Source organism: Macaca nemestrina, chromosome 10 (assembly GCF_043159975.1).
Source record: "Macaca nemestrina isolate mMacNem1 chromosome 10, mMacNem.hap1, whole genome shotgun sequence".
In the NCBI taxonomy this organism is placed as follows: Eukaryota; Metazoa; Chordata; class Mammalia; order Primates; family Cercopithecidae; genus Macaca; species Macaca nemestrina.
In genome coordinates, this window is record NC_092134.1 from 37,726,197 (window position 1) to 37,743,057 (window position 16,861).

General features: G+C 41.2%; 1 long non-coding RNA gene across 1 annotated transcript; it reads left to right on the plus strand.

Annotated features, from left to right (window-relative positions):
- The first annotated feature begins 631 nt into the window (after positions 1-631).
- LOC139356532 (uncharacterized) lies at positions 632-13,964 on the plus strand. Its single transcript, XR_011608523.1, has 3 exons — positions 632-1,122; positions 9,780-9,878; positions 13,668-13,964. It is a non-coding gene; the product is annotated as an uncharacterized lncRNA (long non-coding RNA).
- Positions 13,965-16,861: the final 2,897 nt, after the last annotated feature.

Genomic DNA, 16,861 nt, shown 5'->3' on the forward strand with positions numbered 1-16,861 from the left:
CGCCTGGCCTTTTTTTTTTTTTTTTTTGAGATGGAGTCTCACTCTGTCGCCCAAGCTAAAGTGCAGTGGCACAATTTTGGCTCACTGCAACCTCCGCTTCCTGGATTCAAGCAATTCTCCTGCCTCAGCCTCCAGAGCAGCTAGGATTAAGGATTACAGGCACATGCCACCATGCCTAGCTAATTTTTGTATTTTTAGTAGAGACAGGGTTTCACCATGTTGGTCAAGCTGGTCTCCAACTCCTGACCTCATGTGATTCACCCACCTCAGCCTCCCAAAGTGCTGGGATTATAGGCATGAGCCACCGCGCCCAGTTGTAATTGTGTATACTTTTTATATAATATTATAACATAATATTATATATTATATAAACATGTTATCAAATTATTAAAAGCAATTTTAAAAATATTTTTTTATGACTGCCCATTGTATGAGTATGGTATTATTTACTTAGCTATATCCTTATGCACTGTTAGGTTCTTTTAAATTTTTTCTCGTATCAAAACATGTTACAGTACATTTTGTGCATAGATGTTATAAATCTTTTTATTATATTTTAAGATGAATTCCTAGAAATTGTATTACTAGGTTAAAGAGTATAAAAGCTCACATTTTGTTTTACAGTAATAAAAAGAAAACAGTTAAAAGAACTAAAGAAAGCAAGACTAAGTAGCTGCATCTATGAAAGAAGATGAATTCCACTCACCAAGCATCTCACAACCTCCTCGTGTGTCCAAGTTTCCTTCAAAACTTAGATTCTCCAAAAGATGCCTGCAAAATAACCTATTTGAAGAATACAAACTCATTGCTCCCGAAACACTGTGTGAACCTGGGGAGACATTATAGCAATGCTGAGCTTGACATTACTTTCCCTGAGGGAATTGTAAATCTCATAAATTACAGTTGGAAAGATCTTACTGAAGATGCTTATGTGTGTGCATCTGAAAATTCAATGTGGATGCAAGACCATGCTCTGCAAGGTTGTAATTCCATGACCATAGTTAAGGTGCTAGAACACAAAATCAGCAGGGGTTCAAGAGAAGAATGTCATCAGCAAAATCATCTACTTAAAAGCAAAAGAAGACCACCATGTTGCATCAACTAAATCTATGGAAAAAATAGGTAAGTAGAATTTATTGGTTAGATTTATAAATAAGGCTTCAGGATGAATGAATAAAAGCAGCAAGTAAGTGAGATATTGATAAAACATTATATTAGTGCTATTTGATTTGTGTTGATCACTTTAATAAGTCATTAGTGAATGTTAGAAGAAAGATACCAGAATTCACAGTGCTTTCAGCTAGATAAAGCATCAATTAGGCTTTTACTAGATTCCATGTGATAGGAAGTTTCTGCCTTAGGGTATCCTTGAGATTCTCCTACAGTACTATGGTCCAACAGAAATACAATGCTGGCTACGTACATTTTTTGGGGGAGTGGGGGGCAGGGTCTTGCTCTGTTGCCCAGGCTGGAGTGAAGTGACCTGATCATAGGTCACTGCAGCCTCAACCCCCTGGGCTCAAGTGATCCTCCCACCTCAGCCTCCTGAGTAGCTGGGACCACAAGTGCATGTCACCACACCTGGTTAATTTTTGTATTTTTAGTAGAGACAGGATTTTACCATGTTGCCCAGGCTGGTCTCAAACTCCTGGACTCAAGCAATCCTCCCACTTCAGCCTCCCAAAGTTCTGGGATTGCAGGCATGCACCACCATGCTTGGTCTCTATATAATTTTTTAAATTAAGCTTTTTAATTTTAAAATAATTATAGATCCATATGAAGTTATAAGAAGTAATACAGAGAGAAAAATGGACATTTTACCCATTTACTCTATATGGCAACATCACATCTCACAAAATTGTTGCAAAACATCACAACCAGGATATTGACACTGATACAGTCAAGATTCAAAACACTTCCATCACCACAGGGATCCTTCGTAGTATCCTTCTACAGCCTGACCCACTTCCTTCCTGCCCCTACCTTCTCTTTAATCCTAGCAACCACCAATGTGTTCCCCATTTCTATATTTCTATCATTTCAAGAATTTTATATAAATGGAATCATATGTAACTTTCAACGATTGCCTTTTTCAGTCAGTTTCATTCTCTGCAGATTCATCCAGACTGTTGTGTATATCAGCAGTTTCTTCCTTTTTGTTGTTGAGTAGTGTTCCATGGTATGGATGTACCACAGTTTACTCACCTTTTGAAAGACATCTAGGTTTTTTGTTGTTGTTGTTGTTTTGTTTCGTTTCAGTGTTTGGCTACTATGAAAGTTGCTAAAACATTGAGGTATAGGTTTTTCTTTTCTCCTCCTCTTCTTCCTCCTCCTTCTTCTCCTTTTTCTTCCTCTTTTTTGTTTTTTATTTTTTGTAGAGATGGGGTCTTGCTATGTTGCCCAGGCTGGTCTCAAACTCCTGGGCTCGAGTGATCCTCTCGCCTTGGCCTCGTAAAGTGCTGAGATTATAAGCATGAGGCACTGAACTTGGTCAATCGTGAAGGTTTTTATTTTTATTTTTTTTCTAAAAGTTTTACAGTTGTGCAAGAGGCCTAGGATGAAGTTAATTTCAATTGAAGTAAATTGAAAGCAGGGGCTCAGATATTTGTACACCAATGTTTATAGTAGCATTATTCACAATAGGCAATAGTTGGAAACAACCCAAATGTCCATCAGTGAATGAATGGATCAACAAAGTGTGGTGTATACATACAATGAAATACTATTCAGCCCCAAAAAGATTTGATGTTTTCATACATGCTACAACATAGATGAACCCTGAAGACATTATTCTAAGTGAAATAAGCCCGACACAGAAGGACAAATACTACACTGAGAACTCCACTTGTATAATTCTGCTTAGAGAATGGTGGTTCACAGGGGCTGAGGAAGGGGGAATAAGAAGTTATTGTTAAATGGGCACAGAGGTTCAATTGGGGAACTACTGATATACCTGACAGTCTGGATGCACCTGCAGAGAATGAAACTGACTGAAAAAGGCAATCATCAAAAGTTACATGTTATGTGACTCCATTTATATAAAATTCTTGAAGTGATAGAAACACAGAAGTGGAAAACACATTGAGAAAGTTCTGGCGATGGTGGTGGTGTTTGTACGATGTGCGTGAACTTCATACTACAAACTATACACTTAAAAATAAGTGAAATAGTAAATTTTGTTATGATATTTAACCACAATAAAAAATACTGTGTGGGTGTGGTGGCTTACACCTGTAATCCCAGCACTCTGGGAGGCCAAAGGGGGAAGATTGCTTGAGCCCAGGAGTTCTAGACCCACCTGGGCAAGAGAGCAAGACCCTATCTCAATTAAAAACAATTTCTTTTTTTGAAAGAAACATTTTCCTGGGCCCCTGGAAATATCACAGACCCTACACACTAAGCCTAATGGAGAAGTCAGCTCTATTGTCTTCTTCCCTTGCCTCTAATGTCTGTTCTGCTCTCTCAAAGTGTTCCATCCTTTTAAATACGTGTGATCTTTGCCTGATGTTAGCCTCTAGGTGTTTGTTATTGTTGTTGTTTGTTGTTTTGCTGTTGTTGTTATTGTTTTGAGACAGAGTCTTGCTCTATTGCCCAGGCTGGAGTACAGTGGCGTGATCTCGGCTCCTTGCAACCTCTGTCTCCTGGGTTCAAGCGATTCTCCTGCCTCAGCTTCCTAAGTAGCTGGGATTACAGGCTCCCACCACCACACCTGGCTAATTTTTGTATTTTTTTTAGTAGCCACCGGGTTTCACCGTGTTGGCCAGGCTGGTGTCGAACTCCTGACCTCAAGTGATCCACTGCCTCAGCCTCCCAAAGTGCTGGGATTACAGGAGGGAGCCACTGCTCCCAGCTGCCTCTAGTTTTTTTTACAGTTAAAATGAAGTTTACTATTTTTTTCTCCACAAATTGATGCTATTCTCAGATGCTAGAAACATTTGCAAATACCAAACCCAGGAATATAAATAAAGGCTTAGTGATCTGAAATCTTCACCGATTGTAACTTCAGAAAACTTGATAGTTTCCAGGAAAAATGAGTGAGTGAAGCAGCTCTGTACAATTAAAGAAGGATGAAGAACCTCATCTGAGATTAGCACTATGCAATGAAGAGCCCTGGGAGACCCAGCTTTTCTCCCAAGAATGAAACTTTATATTCAGGACTTGAAGATTAAAAGAACTGACATTTTCAATAATAAAATCATATTCACTTATAGTATTCCACAGATCACAGGGAGCTTTCTAGCTATTGTCTAGTTTAGTCATCCTGATATCACTGTGGGATGATAATAGAATGTCTTTTTTTTTTTTTTTTTGAGACACAGTCTTGCTCTGTTGTCCAAGCTGGAGTGCAGTGGTGCAACCTCGGCTTACTGCAACCTTTGCCTCCCAAGTTCAACCAATTATTGTGCCTTAGCCTCCCAAGTAGCTGGGATTACAGGTGTGAGCCACTATGCCTGGCTAATTTTTAAATTTTTTTGTAGAAACAGAGTCTTGCTGTGTTGCCTAGGCTGGATTTGCATTTTATTGAGAAGAAAAAACTGAGATTCCAAGGGACTGAGTAACTTTATATGATTGCTGATAGAGCCATGACCCCAACCCTGGTCTCCTGACTCCCGGGATAATGTTCTTTCTGTAACTTTACCCCTAATTCCCATTCTACTTGCATATAATGAAAATGGTATTAGCAATAATAAATGGTAGTTGCAGTTTTCCCTACAACAACCCCTCTGAGATAGGGAAGTAAGCTCATCAGTGGTTAAGCCTTTGCTTTTAGAATTCCTGGACTCAAATCCTGGCCCTGACACTTGCTGGTGATACAATTTTGAACATGTTACTTAGCCTTTCTTTGTCCCAGTATCATTGTTTGTAACATGGTGCTATGAATGGTGCTTCCTCCAGGGTTGTTCTGAATATTAAATAAGTCAACACTAAGGCATTTGGAAAAGTATCTGAACATAGTGGATATTACATGTGTTTATTGTTACTATTATCCCCGTTGTCTCATATGACCCTCATTGTTACCCTTGCTTATACTGGTGTTAATATTGGTTCCTGATGGCTCATGAGGCCCAATACATTTGCTTTAAGAAGATAATTCCAGCAGTAAGTTTTTTACATTATAAGAACAAGCTGGCCAGGCGTGGTGGCTCACGTCTGTAATCCCAACACTCTGGGAGGTTGAGGCAGGCGGATCGCTCGAGGTCAGGAGTTTGAAACAAGCCTGGGCAACATGGTGAAACTACATCTCTACAAAAAAATACAAAAATGACCTGAGCATGGTGGTGTGCACCTGTAGTCCCAGCTACTCAGGAGGTTGAGGCAAGAGGATCACTTGAGTCCGGGAGATTGAGGCTACAGTGAACTATAATTGTGCCACTGCACTCCAGCCTCGACGACAGAGAGAGAGAGACTCTGTCTCAAAAAATAAAAACATAAAACAATTTTACTATCACAGAAAGTTTTAGGAGACAACATATTTGTAAAACAGGTCCACCATCAAATAACCAGTAGATAAATTAAGCTTAAAAATTAAGACACATTTACTAGAATGGCTATATTTGGAAAGATAGGCAACAATAAGTGTTAGACAAGATATGGAGAAATTGGGGCCCTCATACATTGCTGACAGGAATGTAAAATAGTACAGCTGTTTTGGAGAACAGTTTGGCAGTTCCTCAGAAAATTAAACGGAGAGCACATGACCTAGCCATTCTGCTTCTAGGTCATATCCAAGAAAATTAAAAACATGTCCCGAAGAAATCTTTTGTTTTTTTTGAGATGGAGTTTCACTCTTGCTGCCTAGGCTGGAGTGCAATGGCCCGATCTCAGCTCACTGCAACCTCCACCTCCCAGGTTCAAGCAATTCTCCTGCCTCAGCCTCCCGAGTAGCTGGGATTACAGGCATGCGCTACAACACCCGGCTAATTTTGTATTTTTAGTAGAGACAGGGTTTCTCCATGTTGGTCAGGCTGGTCTTGAACTCCTGGCATCAGGTAATCCACCCGCTTCAGCCTCCCTAAGTGTTAGGATTACAAGCATGAGCCACTGCACCCAGCCACATGGACTCTTATAAACAAATGTTTATAACAGCCTCATTCCTGGTAACCAAAATGTGGAAATAACCAAAATGCCTGTCAACTGAAAAATGGGTAAACAAAATGTGGTATACTCATACAACAGCATATTATTCAGTCATAAAAGGGAATGAATGAGGCCAGGCACAGTGGCTCATGCCTATAATTTCAGCACTTTGGGAGCCCACGATGGGAAGGTTGCTTGAGACCAGAAATTCAGGACTAACCTGGGAAACATGGTAGGACCCCGTCTCTACAAAAAAAAAAAAAAAAGAAAGAAAGAAAAAAATCCAGATGTGGTGGCACTGCTTGTAGTCTCAGATACTCAGGAGGCTGAGATGGGAGCATCAATTAAGCCCAGGAGTTTGAGGCTACAATGAGCCATGATCATGCAACAGTGCATTATCATGCCATGAGCATTAGCCACAGAGGGAGACCGTTTTTCAAAAAAAGAAAAGGAATGATTGAAATACTGATATGTGCTACAACATAGATGAACATTGAAAACATTATGCTAAGTGGAAGAGGCTAGTTACAAAAGGACACATATTATATGATTGCATTTCTTTTCTCTTCTTTCTTTTTTTTTTTTTTTTTTTTTTGAGACAGAGTCCCACTCTGTTTCCCAGGCTGGAATGCAGTGGCGTGATCTCGGCTCATTGCAACCTCCGCCTCCCAGGTTCAAGCGATTCTCTTGCCTCAACCTCCCAAGTAGCTGGGACTACAGGCACACACCACTATGCCTGGCTAATTTTGTATTTTTAGTAGAGATGGGGTTTCGCCATGTTGGCCAGGATGGTCTCAAACTCCTGACCTCAGGTGATTTGCCCGCCCTAGCCTCCCAAAGTGCTGGGATTATACGCATGAACCACCACTCCTAGCGTATGATTGCATTTCTATGAAATTTCCAAAAAAGGCAAATCAATAGAAACAGAATGTAGATTAGTGGTTGCCAGGATTTGGGTGAGGGGGAATTGAGGAGCTACTGCTAATAGGTATGGGGTTTCTTTTGGGGGTAATAGAAATATTCTGGAATTAGATAGTGGTGTGATGGTTATACAACTTTGTGAATGTACTAAAAACCACTGAACACTTTAAAAGGGTGACGCAGGCAGGCACAGTGGCTCATGCCTGTAATCTCAGTACTTTGGGAGACAGAGGTAGGAGGATTGCTTGAGTCTAGGAGTTTGAGACCAGCCTGGGCAACAAAGTGAGACCCTATCTCTATAAATACATCAATAAAAATAAATAAGTAATGGATGCCATGGCTCACACATATAATCCCAGTAGTTTGGGAGGCCGAGGTAGGAGGTTCACTTGAGCCCAGGAGTTTGAGACCAGCCTAGGCAACATAGTGAGACCCTTGTCTCTCTTAAAAAAATTTTTTTTAATTAAAAAAAAGTGGGGAAGCTCAGTAATCCTTAAAATAAATAAATACATAAAATGGTGAGTTTACAGTATGTGATTTATAACCTAATTTTTAAAGTATGAGAAAAAAAAGGAAAAAAATAAAAGCCTATGAAAACAAAATAAACTGTGGTATTCCAATTCAAACAGACAGCATTTATAATAAAAACTTTTTTAGCCAAGAGACAGAATTCATAATCTCTAAAACTCCAGGCTCTGGAGGTGTTTTGGAATCTGTGGCGACCTATAGAAGGGGGTGGCTGTTGCTTATACTGAGAACCTTAGTGATTCTTGCAGAGTTTGAATGGAACATGGGCTTTCAGACTCCAAACCCTAGGCTAAATATATTCCATTCTTTTGCTTCCCTTTATCCAGTATGTGTGATTACAACAGCTGGCGATGGTTTAGGTTTCTGTAAAAGGAGAGTGAGGGAGAGAAAGAGGAAAACAGCCTTCCTGGAGGAATAGTCTTATCCCGCCTGTTGAGTTTTCTGTGGTCAGCTCTGCCCCTGCAACAATACTGTGACTGTGAGTTGGGAGAGGACTTTATTTTTGTCCTCATGATCTCTCAGGACCTGGCTTCTTGGCATTCTATCAGTGACTAAAAACAGACAGGCTCAGCAGCCCATAAGAAGTCCCAGGAACAGGAAATTTAGATATTTTTGTTTGTTTGTTTGTTTTATTGATTGGTTGGTGCTTTCTTAAATTTCAATTTAGTGTTTTCCTTTTATAGATCCATGCTCTCTTTCTTCTCTCTGTCTCTCCTTTTTTCTGTCTGTTTTTTGAGACAGTCTCGCTCTGTTGCACAGGTTGGAATGCAGTGGCACCATCTCTGCTCACTGCAACCTCCACCTCCTGGGTTCAAGCATTTCTCCTGCTTCAGCCTCCCAAGTAGCTGGGATTACAGCACACACCATCATGCCCTGCTAATTTTTGTATTTTTGTAAAGATGGGGTTTCACCATGTTGGCCACGCTGGTCTCAAACTCCTGACCTAAAGTAATCTGCCTGCCTCGGCCTCCCAAAGTGCTGGGATTACAGGCGTGAGCCACTGTGCCTGGTCGACTACTCAGTTTCTTCATGGCAATGATGAACTTGATAGTTATGAGCACCAGGGGGCTAAAGAAGCACTGAATATTGTCTCTGGGTATATTTTTAATTTTTATAACAGCCAATATGGAGGGTATGGTGGGTAGAACCACATTCTTGGAGCTAGAAAGACTCTAAAAGGTTTTGAATCTCAGCTCTACCACCAACCAGTTCTGTGAATGTGGGGAAATTTAAATCTTGATTTCCTCATCTGTAAAGCGAGGATGACTAAAGGTAGAATGTTGTTGGGAGAATTCAGTGATATTGTGCATATAGTTTTCTTGTATTATTTCTTTTGATGCAATCTATTTGTTATGGGACTCTGGACTTATGGACCTCCTAATTCATTTCTAAACTTTAAGAGGCTCTCATGAGCTTTGCTTTCTTTTCAAATGTGTCTCTTTTTTTCTTTTATAGAGCTTATAAAATATTTTTTTCTCGATAGGATGAATTCATTCCACTTCATAGATTTAATAAAGTTTCTTGTTTTAGATTTATATTTTAGCACAAAACTTAATAATGACACGGAGGGGCGTTGTGTCCTGGAAGCCTTTGTGTGGGTGGGTGTGTGCTTTTACTGTTACTCAATTGCTAAAAGAAGGAATGAAAATAAAACATGAATCCTTTATGAGCACCCTCATGCAAAAGGGCAGTTCTTAGAACAAAAGCATAAACAAAACAGTCAAAAGTTTTAATAAATCAAGAAATTATGCAGCCAAGTTTTTAGTTTAGAAGCCAGATTCATTTCCAGAGCAAATAATACACATTTTTCTTTCTTTTTTTTTTGAGATGGAGTCTCACTCTGTCGCCACAGTGGAAGGATTGCAGTGGTACGATCTCAGCTCACCGCAACCTCCGCCTCCCGGGTTCAAGTGATTCTCCTGCCTCAGCCTCCCGAGTAGCTGGGACTACAGGTGCATGCCACCACACCCAGCTAATTTTTGTATTTTTAGTACAGACGGGGTTTAAACATGTTGGCCAGGATGGTCTCGATCTCCTGACCCCATAATCTGCCCGCTTTGGCCTCCCAAAGTGCTAGGATTACAGGCATGAGCCACCAGACCTGGCCAATACACATATTTCATGGGGTTATTGTTGATATTTATGGAAAACTTTGCTGATGCCCTGATAAGAATATTAAAATACTGGCAATTGGAGTTTCTGTCAATGATGCTCTTTTTCTCTCTTTGTTCATGTTCCCCCTTTTTTCCTAGCTCTTGTCAACCACAACCACAGTTCCCAGATCTCCCAGGAGAGCAGTTTACCTGTTGTCACCCACTTTTCACTGTCATCCAAGACCTATTTAGAAAATGGTAAGATCCCTTTACCCACCCAAATCAGGCCCCACTCTGATGAGTAACCAGAGAGTCATGCCCCTTCCCTGAATTTGGAATCTTCCCTCAGCCATCCTCTTGTAACGTCAATCAGAGCCAGACATTCAAGCTCATGAATTCCAAGCATACTTTTCAAAGGCATCGCCCTCTGACCGAGCCCTCCCTGATTTCTCCACTGTATACCCTGGGAGTATTTTCTTCAAGGTCTTGAGAAGCCAAGACCATGGCTTTGATGACAATGACATTCAGGCACTTGGAAGAGTGGCTCATGGCCCTTCTATCACAAAAACAACCCACCGTGTTTCGGGAACCGAGGTTTCTGTGTTAAAAGGCAAAAATGTGTTCTTATATTTTTTAAATGTTATAAAGACTTCCTAGGGAAGATTATGGTTGCACAAATCTAGAAAGAATATTTTCTACCCCTGAATGAGGTAATAAAGGAAAAAACATATGGGCTAGTAGAAAAAGAGAACCTTGCCCTCCCTTGGAGCACAGGCATAAGAGAGCTAACTGCTGCATGGCTGAGGGAATGAGTGGGAGGTAGGGCTGACTGCTGTGGGTCTCATGGACTTGCTTTTCAGGACCTTTTCATCATAGATCTAACACCTTAAGAACTGTTGAAAGGTTCTTGCTTTTAGAGAATGTGCTTAGGTGTCAAGTGTTGCTTCCATACCTCCCCATCCCCAGCATATACTTCTGGACTTGAAGTAATGAGGGATCAGAATTTAGGACTGGAACTGTCTCACTGGGGCGTGGCAGATATTGAGGAAATAGACCCAGGTGCATATGCTAAGAACAAGCCCGGTAGACACAGCAAAATAGCAAGTAGAAGTGAAGTAAACCAGAAGGTATCCAGAGGATCCAGCATGCAAATGCCTGGGAACTTAAATAGGTGGTCCAGGGACTGGAAGTCTCTTAGCAGCCGATCAAGTGGTAAGCAGGTGGTTGGCCCAGCAGGTAGTCTGTGAGCAATGGCAGGCCTTGGTCACTGAAGGGCAGGACTCAATCCCAGGCTGGGAGGCTGGGAACAATTAGGACATTATCCAGTCTTAAGGAAACCAGGATGGAGCTTGTTCAGCCTTCCAGTCTAAGGCTAGGATGGTTCTCATGATCCAGTGGGAGTGAGTCTGAATGTGATCATGATTGTTAGCTAGAGTTCTCTTGGTGGTAAGTAACAAGAACTCAACTGACATTAGCTGAAGCAACAAGATAATTATTTGCTCACGTCCTGTGGGGTGGATTACAAGATTCAAAGAAGAACGGCAAGTACAGGGCCCAGGGCAGGACATGGGGACTCAAGACTGCAGAGGCTCTTCTCTGTCCATCTCCACATGGCCGCACTCTGCAGACAGGCTCTCTCCACATGTCGAGATGGTCACTGCCATCCCCAGATTTGTGTGTCCCCTTCTTAGGTGGAAAGCGATTATTTTCTCCCAAAGTCATGTGTCAATCCCAGCTAATGACTGATTATGACTAGCTTTATTTGAATTAAGTACCCACACTAGGCTGGGTGCAGTGGCTCATGCCTGTAATCTCAGCACTTTGGGAGGCCCAGGTGGGTGGATTGCTTGAGGCCAGGAGTTTGAGACCAGCCTGGGCAATATGGTGAAACCCTGTCTGTACAAAAAATACAAAAATTAGCCAGGCTTGGTGGCTTGTGCCTGCAGTCCCAGCTACTTGGGAGGCTGAGGTGAGAGGATCACCTGAGCTTGGTGAGGTCAAGGCTGTAGTGAGCTGTGATCACGCCACTACATACCAGCCTGGGTGACAAACCACAGTCCTGTCTCAAAACAACAACAATAACAACAAAATAACAGTAAGTACCCACTGTATGGGCCAATCATGGTTTGCCTGGAAGATGGGTGATGGGTAATATGAATCAAACCTGGGCCATTGGCTTATGGGTGGAAGAGAGTGTAATTATCAGCTCAACATGAGCCACACGGAATGTGGTGTGATAATACCCCAAAGGAAGGGAAGTCAAGTAGTTCCATAGTTTCAGAAGTGGAGATAAAGCCTGTTCTTTTTTTTTTTTTTTTTTTTTGGAGAGAAGGCCTTACTTTGTTGTCCAGGCTGGAGTACAGTGGCGCAAACACAGCTCACTGCAGCCTCAACCTCTTGCACTCAAGCAATTCTCCTGCCTCAGCCCCTCAAGTAGCTGGAACTACAGGTGCACAACACCACACCTGTCTATTTGTTCTGGTTTTTGTAAAGACAGGGTTTCACCATCTTGCCCAGGCTGCTCTCAAACTCCTGAGCCTAAGGGATCCATCCACCTTGGCCTCCCAAAGTGCTGAGATTACAGGTGTGAGCCACCACACCCAGCCAAAGCCTGTTCTTAATCTAGGGCTAAGGTGGGAAATAGAGGTAAGAAAAAAATAGAGAGGAGCCACAATGCCCTGATTTAAAGCTTCACCTGGAGTTGTGGCTAAAATGAAGAGCTTACGGCAAAGGCAGAAGACCTGGATATAGAACACCATTTACCTTTTCTAATTACAACTAATGTTTTCCCTGCATGTAGGGCAAAAATTCCAGAAGGAGATACCCCAAAATGTTAGCAGTATTTGTGTGATAGGATTCCATATTCTTTTTCTCTCCTTTATTTCATTATCTTCCAAATTTTCTCCTATATGTAACTTACTGGTTTATTGAATGGACTAGGCTAGATGGGATGAAATCAAGAAATAGCAGGTTTTCCTCTTCTCCTAAATTCCTGAGAGCTGTCTGTGGATCTTTCCATATGTTCACTATAAGGTAGGATTTTTACAAGAGAAAAATGTGAAAGCTAAGAGGGCCTCATAGATCATCTTGATTAGTTCTCTCATTTTACAGATGAGAAAACTGAAACACAGAGATGATTTTTTTTTTTTTTTTTTTTTTTTTTAGACAGAGTCTCCCTCTGTCGCCCAGACTGGAGTGCAATAGCATTATCTTGGCTCACTACAGCCTCCACCTCCTGCGTGTGATCCTCCTACCTCAGCCTCCTGAGTAGCTTGGACTACAGATGTGTGCCACCACGCCTGGCTAATTTTTGTATTTTTGTAGAGACAGAGTTTCACCATGTTGGCCAGGCTGGTCTCGAACTCCTGACCTCAAGTTATCTGCCTTCCTCGGCCTCCCAAAGTGCTGGGATTACAGGCATGAGCCACTGTGCCTGGCCTCAGAGATGTTGAGTACTCAGACTGGTTAATGGGAGAGTCAAAAACAGAACCCAAGACTATTATTGACTGATGAGAAAGTGTTTTCGCTGGTAGATGGGAATCTGTCTGAAACTGGGAGATGCTGAAGAGTCTTATCTGTAGGTCCACACAGTAAGTAGGGATTCTTGAAAGGCCTCAAATACTTGAGATGCCGTGATAAAGTTTTTTTTTTTTAAGAGACGGGATCTCACTATGTTGCCCAGGCTGGTCTCGAACTCCTAGGCTCAAGCAATCTGCCTGCTTTCACCTCTTGAAGTGCTGGGATTACAGTCATGAGCCACCGGGCTCAGCCCACCACCATAGAGATTTAATTACTTCAGGTTAAAGCTTCAATCCCATTTCAGTGCAAGTCCCCTTGAGGAGAGGTTATTCTTAGGCTGATCATTTGTATACTTTGATACAAATGGATTTTGGTTCCTTTTGCATGGAGGCTTTGGTAGACTGATGGCTGGGCAGGATTTACACAGTGAGTACTGAACTGGTATACATTTTGAAATATCCCTTTTATGTTTATTTATTTATTATTTATATTCTTTTTGTGTTTAATATGTGTATCTTCTTTTTTAAGGTTGGATCTTTCAACATCCTTACTCAAAATGGGAAATTCTGAAGTGGAAGACAGTCCCCAGTATAGCTGTGAAGAGACTACAAGTAGCCGTAATTCAAATGTAGGAAGCCCTCCATAGTCTTTATAATCATAGACTCTTATAAAGCATATGGTTTGATGGGCAAGAAGAAATGCAGAGCATGTGGCCCCCCAGACAAGTCACCTTATCACGATACCTGCCCATTGTATCTGTAATATGAAAACATATATACACAGCTGCACGCACAAACTCCTCTCCTCCTGGTAACTTATGGCAAATTCACTATATGGCACATGAACTTATCAGTCCATCAGCCTTGTCTGGTGACTGGTACAGGATTATATGTGAAAATAGTGGGGAGTAAAAACAAACAAACAAAAAAAGAAAGTAGTGGGGAGGAGGGAAGGAAGAAAAGCGGGAAGCCAGGGAAAGAAAAGTCAGTTGCAGGCAAAGCACTTTTCTAAGAAAACATAAATCCAGTCCCTATATTCAAGGAACTTATCACCCAGAATGGAAAACTAAGCATTTCAGCAAGCTAACAATCAACAGAGGACAAATCAAACAATCAGGAGGTGTTAGTAACAATAGAAACCACCGACAAAATACCTAGTCTGTGCTAGACAGCAGACCTGATGCTATAATTGGTCATCTGTACTCCTCACAAAATCTCCATCAGAGAGGTCTGATGATTCCCACTTTACTGATGGCACCGATGTACCATAAAGTGTGGCCATTCGTTCACAGTGATACAGCTAGAAAGAGGCAGAGCCAGTGGTAAAACCCGGCTTTGTGTGACTACTGAGTCCATTTATTTCTTTTTCTTTTTTATTTCTATTTTTTAGAAACAGAGTCCCGCTCCATCCCCCAGGCTGGAGTGCGGTGACACAGCATGACTTACTATAACCTAAAACTACTGGGCTCTAGTGATCTTCCTGCCTCAGCCTCCTGGGTAGCTGGGACTACAGGTGTGTGCCATTACACCCAGTTAATTTTAAAAATTTATTATAGAGATAGGGTCTTGCTATGTTGCCCAGGCTGGTCTCAAACTCCTGGGCTCAAGCAATCTTCCTACCTTGGCCTCCCAGAGTGTCGGGATTACAGGTGTGAGTCACTTTGCCCGACCCATTTTTCACCATGAATTGTTTCTATTCCAGTTCTTCACCTAGTGTCTGGTGTGAAAAAAACCACTTATTGCTTTTGAGGGTATATTTTAAACGTAATACATGCTTAGTATTTAAATTTTTCAAAAATTTAGAAAAGTGTCAGAAAGAGATTAAAATCACACGATATTTTCACCAAGAGAATACCATTTCACCATTTTGGCATATTTTCTTCCCAACTTTTCTCCAGTATACATACACACCCACCCCACACATACATATAGTGAATATATACTATGTATTTGTGTGTGTGTGTGTATATATATAAAATACCCTTTTAATATGAACTAGTTTTTGAATACCATTTTTGTCCTGATTTTTCTTTCTTTCACTTGATCATTAGCATTTTCCTGTGATAGTAAGTTCTTCAGAAAAAAGATTTTGAATGGCTGCTTTGAATTCTACTGCATGGATGGTCTATGATTTTTTTGAACCATTCTTCTATGATTGAACATTTATGTTTGTACAACTGTCCTACATTTTTTTGTGTCTTTGGGTCCTTCCTAAAGCTAGATTCCTCAAAGTGAAATTTTGTTAAAGGATATGAACATTTTTAAGGCTCTAGAGATGTACCGCAAAGTCGCTTTTCAAAAAAAAAAAAATGCCAGCTAACCTTTCATAGCAAAGTATGAGAGATCCCATTGCAGTATTCTTTTTTTTTTTTTTTAAGAAATGGGGTCTTGCCATGTTGCCCACACTGCTCTCGAACTCCTGGCCTTAAGCCATCCTCCTGCTTCAGCCTCCCGAAGTACTGAGATGACAGGCATGAGCCACCACGTGCAGCTCCATCACAGCATTCTTAGCACTGAACAGAATTAACATGCTTGTTCAACGTTGCAAAATTGATAGGCAAAAAATACTCTTTTAGGTGTCTATTTCTTTAATAATTAGAGAGATTTAACTTTGTATTTCTTGATCTTTTAAGACATTTCTGGCTGGGCACAGTGGCTCATGCCTGTAATCCTAGCTCTTTAGGAGTAGGTAGCATATTTTAATGGAAAGAAAACCAAACTTGCAGGGATTGTACAGGAAGTGTGTGTGTTTTCTGCTTAATTTTGCTATGGACCTAAAACCGTTCTGAATAATGAAGCTTTTTTTTTTTTTTTTGAAAGAATATAAAACCCTAGTTGAGGTCAGAACACTCAGGTTCCTTAGTCAATGGGTGTGGGATCTTGTGTAAGTTACTTGGACTCCCTGAACCTCAATGTCTTCAGTCAGTTAGGGAAAATGACATGTCTCTGTTTAGTACTGCAGGTTATAAAGTTGAAATCAACACCATATACATAAACATGTTTTGTAGACACTAAAGCACTAAGCAAGTAAAAGGCATTTTAAAAATAATAACTTAGTACCATCAGAGGTTTTTGTCTGTTTGTTTGTTTGTTTGTTTGTTTTTGAGATGGAATCTCGCTCTGTCACCCAAGCTAGAGTGCAGTGGCATGATCTTGGCTCATTGCAACCTCCCCCTCCCAGGTTCAAGCGATTCTCCTGCCTCAGCCTCCCGAGTAACTGGGATTACAGGCATGCACCACCATGTCCAGCTAATTTTTGTATTTTTAGTAGAGACGGGGTTTCACCATGTTGGCCAGGCTGGTCTTGAACTCCTGACCTCAAGTGATCCACCCACCTCATCCTCCCAAAGTTCTAGGATTACAGGTGTGAGGCACTGTGCCCGGCCCAGAGGTGCTTTCTTGAAACAAGTGGGTTTAGAACCAAGAAGAGATGACTTGACAGAGATGATGGAGGAGGAGAGTTTAGCTGGCACACAGCAGCAGGGATGAGTACAAGGCCATTATACATGACCCTTAATAACAAACTCTCACGGCAGTGGTTTTTGAACGAGAATTGCTAAAGTTGCCAGAATTCATTCCCAAGGGATCTGTCATACGTAGACTCCAAGCTTTAAAAACAGCACATGTAATTTTATGTGTATTATGAAACATTTCTGTAAGAAAAGCAGGAAAATCTTAACATCCCCAGGTTACTGGTATTAGAAATAACATGGAGATTAAATT